Source organism: Bufo bufo, chromosome 4, assembly GCF_905171765.1.
Source record: "Bufo bufo chromosome 4, aBufBuf1.1, whole genome shotgun sequence".
NCBI classification, from domain to species: Eukaryota; Metazoa; Chordata; class Amphibia; order Anura; family Bufonidae; genus Bufo; species Bufo bufo.
Window position 1 is genome coordinate 438224626 of NC_053392.1, and position 6131 is coordinate 438230756.

General features: G+C 47.3%; 1 long non-coding RNA gene across 1 annotated transcript; it reads left to right on the top strand.

The window, feature by feature from the left end:
• Positions 1-4745: 4745 nt before the first annotated feature.
• On the top strand, positions 4746-5176 carry LOC120999921. The gene is made up of 3 exons (XR_005778683.1): positions 4746-4836; positions 4938-4943; positions 5108-5176. It is a non-coding gene; the product is annotated as an uncharacterized LOC120999921 (long non-coding RNA).
• The last annotated feature ends 955 nt before the right edge of the window (positions 5177-6131 follow it).

Genomic DNA, 6131 nt, shown 5'->3' on the forward strand with positions numbered 1-6131 from the left:
GGGTCGGCAACAGGAGGTAGCAGGGAGAACCGCTAGGGCACAGAACACACGGAGGAGTGAGTTCCAGCAAGAGGATTGCAGAATAAAAGCCAAACACAATGCTCTAGCAAAGACAGGAAGGTCTGGCCAGTTTAAAAAAGAACAGGAACAGGAAGTGAGGTGGCAACCAGGAAACACATATTCCACCATCTTGACTGAGGGCAAACTTGAGAGCAAAGTAAACTATATCAGAGTGGTTTCTGACACAGAAACAGGAAGTGAGATGGCAACCAGGAAACACATAATCCACCATCTTGACTGAGGGCAAGCTTGAGGGCAAAGTGAACTATATCAGGGTGGTTTCTGACATTACTCCCACCTCAACAGCGGCCTCTGGACGGGACCTGACTTGGTCTTCCAGGATGTGTTTGATAGAATTGTCTAATCATTCGAGGAGCATTGATGTTGTTTATTGGTTCCCAGGAATTTTCTTCAGATCCGTACCCCTGCCGTTTGATAAGGTACTGTAGCTGATTCCTGAAAATCCTAGAGTCCAGAATCTCTTCTACCACGAACTGCTCCTGTCCATCTATCTTGAATGCTTCGGGAGGAGGAAGGGTACGTTCAGGAAACGGATTGGGTACTGCAGCCTTAAGTAAGGACACGTGGAAGACAGGATGTATCCTCATGGATCGTGGGAGTTTAAGTCGAACGGCCACTGGGCGGATTATGCCCATGATTTTGTAGGGCCCAATAAACTTCTGTCCCAGCTTTGGTGAGGGGACCTTAATTTTTTAATTCCTTGTAGAAAGCCATACCTTGTCGCCCACTCTAAACATTGGTGCTGGTCTACGGAATTTATCAGCGGCCCTCTTATAATTCTCCTGAGCACTCTCTAAGGTCTCTCTTAGTAGTAGAAAATGTTGTTGAAGTATGGAAATTCTTTCCGCCACTGCTGGTATAGGCGAAGTAACAGGAAATTTGGGGAGAATGTTCGGATGGTACCCCAGAATTGCAAAGAAGGGGGTCTGTCTGGTTAATGCATTTTGGGAATTATTGTAAGAAAATTCAGCCACTGGAAGAAGGTCAACCCAGTCATCCTGTAAGTGACAGATATAACATCGAAGATATTGTTCCAAAGTCTGGTTTGTGCGTTCGGTCTGTCCATTAGACTGAGGATGAAAGGCGGTTGATAGATTGATATCGATTTCCAAAGATGTGCAAAAACTGCGCCAGAACTTTGAAGTAAACTGTACTCCACGATCCGAGACAACTTCATCTGGCACCCCATGTAGACGAAACACATTTTGTATTATATGGTCTGCAGTTTCTTTAGCAGATGGTAGGCCCTTACATGCAATGAAGTGTGCAGCCTTAGTGAGACGGTCTACCACTACTAAGATTGTATTCTGTCCCTTGGATGTAGGTAGATCCACAATAAAGTCCATGGAAATGGAGCCCCAAGGACGGGAGGGGACCGGCAAGGGCTGTAGTAACCCTACTGGGAGAGAGCGTGGAGTCTTGCATCTAGCACAGGTATCACATGACAAGACATATTTTTTCACATCCTGTCGAGAATTAGGCCACCAAAAGAATCTTCTGCACACCCCTGTGACCTGCGACCTTAGAGTCATGGACTAGTCTTAGAACCTTAAGTCTTATAACCTCGGGTATATATAACTGTTGTCCATGAGTCGATACCCTGTTTTTGTATATTAATTGTAGATCATCGGGTGGTTCCGCCAGGAGGGAGTCAGTGACATAGGCTTCTTTGATTTCTTCAAGTAAGTCTTTATTAAGAAATACCCCCACGAATCTAGACTCTGGAATGATGGTTTTAGGTGGAGTCGTAGACACAGCATCATTGGAAAAAATTCTGCATAAGGCATCTGCCTTGCCATTCCGAGAACCCGGCCTGTATGAAATCATGAAGTTGAATTGGTTTTAAAAAAAAAGGCCAACGGGCCTGGCGAGGAGATAGACATTTGGCTGATCTAACGAACTCCAAGTTGCGATGGTCGGTGAGAACTATTATTGGCTGGGAGGCTCCTTGAAGGTGATGTCTCCATTCTTTAAAGGCTGCTATAATAGCCAGTAGTTCTTTGTTTCTCAGCCGGAGATAGACGTTGGGAGAAAAAAGCGCAAGGATGTAACAACCCCTTGTCTCCTGTTCTCTGTGATAAAATGGCTCCTATAGCAGAATCTGAAACATCTACTTCCACGATGAATGCCAGTTCTGGGTTGGGGTGAACCAATACAGGGGCTGTGGTGAACCTGGTCTTTAATAAACAAAAGGATTCTTGTGCTTCAGGTGACCAAACAAATTCCTTTTTTGTTTTCCTGGTTAGTTGTGTAATTGGGGTGACTATTGTTGAAATTTTTTTGATAAAGCGTCTGTAAAAATTGGCAAAGCCTATGAAGCTTTGGACCTCTTTTAAGTTACTGGGGACAAGCCAGTCCACTATAGCTCTAATCTTGTTGGGGTCCATGTGTAACCCTTGGGGTGATATTATGTAGCCGAGAAATTGGATTTCAGTTCGATGAAACTCACACTTTTCAAGTTTGATATATAATTTATTTTTCCTAAGACGTTCCAGAACGAGTCTTACATGTTGCTGATGTTCTTCTGTTGAGTTAGAGAAGATCAGAATGTCATCCAGAAGATCCCTGAAAATGTCGTTGGCCAGGTGTTGAAAGGTGGCTGGAGCGTTGCAAAGACCAAAAGGCATGACAAGGTATTCGTAGTGTCCGTACCGTGATCTAAATGCTGTCTTCCATTCATCTCCCGATCTGATACAGACCAAGTTATAGGCGCCTCGTAGGTCTAACTTTGAGAAAATGTTGGCGTGACGTACTCTCTCCAATAATTCTGGGATTAGTGGTAGGGGGTAGCGATTCTTAATTGTGATTTTATTGAGTTCGCGGTAGTCAATACATGGTCTTAGAGACCCATCCTTCTTTTTGACAAAGAATATGGGAGCCCCTGCTGGTGAGGAGGAGGGGCGGATAAACCCTTTAGCCAGATTCTCTTCTATATATTCCTTGAGGGCCTTCAGTTCCGGACCTGCCAAGGGGTAGATATTCCCGAAGGGGATGGAAGCACCAGGGAGCAATTCTATGGGACAGTCATAGGGTCGATGTGGGGGAAGTTTGTCTGCCTTTTGTTTATCACCAACGTCCATAAAATCCTGATATATGAGGGGTAGTTCCATCACCTTATTGTTCTGGGATGTGGCTTTCCCCCTTGTTCTGACTGTTTTGTTGGCACAGCATCCTTCCCTGGAAACGTTATCTCTTTGGTCTCCCAGTTGATGTCGGGGTTCTGTGCCTGTAACCAGGGCAAGCCTAGGATAACAGGAAAATGAGGAGAGGAGATCAAAAGAAACAATAGAACTTCGTGATGTTGTGGTGTTATACAGATGTCGAGGGGTTCTGTTTCTTGATCTACAGGGCTCGAATTTAAAGGGGTACCATCCACTGTTTCCATAATCATAGGTGAGAGTTTTTTATGAATCTTTTCCCCATGTCTCCTTGCAAAGGAATAGTCCATAAAATTGCCACCAGCCCCCGAATCCACCATAGCAGAGGTGGATATCCACTGGGAATTAATTGAAAATTTGATGGGGAGGAAACAATGAGAGTTTCTGTTTTCCTTCTTAATACGAGGGGCCACTAAAGAGATGGAGCGGATGGTTGTTTGTTCCAATGATTCCGCTTCAGATGTCACAGAGTCTTCATCTGAGAGATCGGGGTCTGTAATGGCTGCCACCAGTTTTCGAGGACGTCTGGGACAATTTATCAGAAAGTGGTTGGCTCTTCCACAATACAGACATAAGTTCTCTCAGAGTCTATGTTCCTTGCGATCAATATTTTTGCGTTTTAAGATGGAGTCTATTTGCATTGGCTCGCTTTCTGATTCCTTGTAGATTCTTTTTGGAAATTCTTTTGAAGTGGGGGTAGATGAAGAAAGTGCCTGCTTCGTAGTATAGTTCAGTGTGTCCCATTTTTCTGGCCATCGTTCAGCTAGTCGTGTATCAACTCGGATGCAGTGGTTGATAAAAGCATCAAGCTCTAAGGGGGCCACTGCACGGGCCAGCTCGTCTTTTAGGGAACTACACAGTCCTTTCTTGAAAAAAGATAATTTTGCTGCATCATTCCAGTTAGTGTCGACGGACCATCTTTTAATGTCCATAGCATATTCCGTGACGGGACGTCTGCCCTGACGCAAGGCTAGTAAGGCTGCCTCTGCTGTAGCACCTCGGTTAGGGTCATCGAACATCTGGCTCATGGCCCCAAGGAAATCTTCCAGATTGTTTAGTCGGGCATCCCCGGTTTCGATCAACGGATTCGCCCAGGCGATAGCCTTGTGTGTTAGTAGCATAATGATGCATAGCACTTTGGATCGATCAGTAGAAAACTGGGAGGAGTTTGCGTCAAAGTAGAGGCGACACTGATTGATGAACCCCTCTGAATTTGTCACGGTCCCCGCTGAATCGGAATGGAGGTAATTTAGGAGTTGATGTAGGAGATGGTGCAGGAGCTGCATTCTCCACCTGTGTTATGCGATCAGCCAGTGCTTGCACTGTATCACGGAGTTCGTGGATCGTTTGTCCATAAAACTGAATGCTGGGGCTGGTCTGGCTCTCAAAGGCATTGTATTTCTTCTTTAAGGATTGCAACTCCGCGTGCATACTAGATACCGCAGTATGCAACTGCTTAATATGGGTCTCTACAGTCCCGGCGGAATCCATAGTGGCTAGAGTATTCTGTCACGATACTGGTGCAACATAACTGGAATCCGATGGCCAGGACTTGGGAGCAGAGTATATATAGTACGGATGTAGCAGAACCCACGTTGTTGTGCCCTGCACAGATGAGGCAGAGTCTGTAGACGAGAACCGAGGTCAGGATTAGCAGAAGTCAGGGCAGGCGGCAAGCTGGCAGGAAAGGTAGTCGAGTAGAAGGTCAGGTCAGGTGGCAAGCAGGTACGAAGGTCCAAGGACAGTCCGGGTCGGCAACAGGGAGAACCGCTAGGGCACAGAACACACGGAGGAGTGAGTTCCAGCAAGAGGATTGCAGACTAAAAGCCAAACACAATACTCTAGCAAAGACAGGAAGGTCTGGCCAGTTTAAAAAGGAACAGGAAGTGAGGTGGCAACCAGGAAACACATAATCCACCATCTTGACTGAGGGCAAAGTAAACTATATCAGAGTGGTTTCTGACACAGAAACAGGAAGTGAGATGGCAACCAGGAAACACATAATCCACCATCTTGACTGAGGGCAAAGTGAACTATATCAGGGTGGTTTCTGACACGATGCTGATAAGGCTGTTTCTGATGGTGACCACAACTCTTCCTCTTCACGCTCATCTACGGCCTGATCCAGCACTCTTCGCAGGGCATGCTCCAGGAAGAAAACAAATGGTATGATGTCGCTGATGGTGCCTTCGGTGCGACTGACTAGGTTTGTCACCTCCTCCAAAGGACGCATGAGCCTACAGGCATTGCGCATGAGCATCCAGTAACGTGGCAAAAAAATTCCCAGCTCCGCAGAGGCTGTCCTAGCACCCCGGTCATACAAATACTCGTTGACGGCTTTTTCTTGTTGGAGCAGGCGGTCTAACATTAGGAGTGTTGAATTCCAACGTGTCGGGCTGTCGCAAATCAAGCGCCTCACTGGCATGTTGTTACGCCCAGGGCCGGCCTTTGGGGTGTGCGGGCTGTGCGGCCGCACAGGGCACCATAGCAACAGGGGCGCCGGGCGGCCGACAGCTCGCAATGTAATATGCGGCAGGCGAGGCGGCACTTGTGTTCTCCCTCGGGGCGGGCCCCCCGCCCCCTCCATCTCCCCCTCCCCTGTATTTAGCAGGGGGCACCCGGCGCCTGTTGCGGTCTAAAAAAATAAAAAAAATAAAAAAGTTGCTTATATAAGTTCGGGCGGCCGGCGGCGCTCCTCATGCTGCACCGCCTGAGCGGCGGAGGCTGAGCGCTTGCCGCTCTAAAGAATCCTGCCTGCGCCTGCTGTGTGCTGTTAATGTAGCGTGGCCGAGCTCTGTTCGATCTGCGGTACAGGAGCTTTTGTTTCCTGTACCCGGCCGGACTGACAGGAAGTGCTCACTTAGTGTACACTTCCTGTCAGTCCGGCCGGGT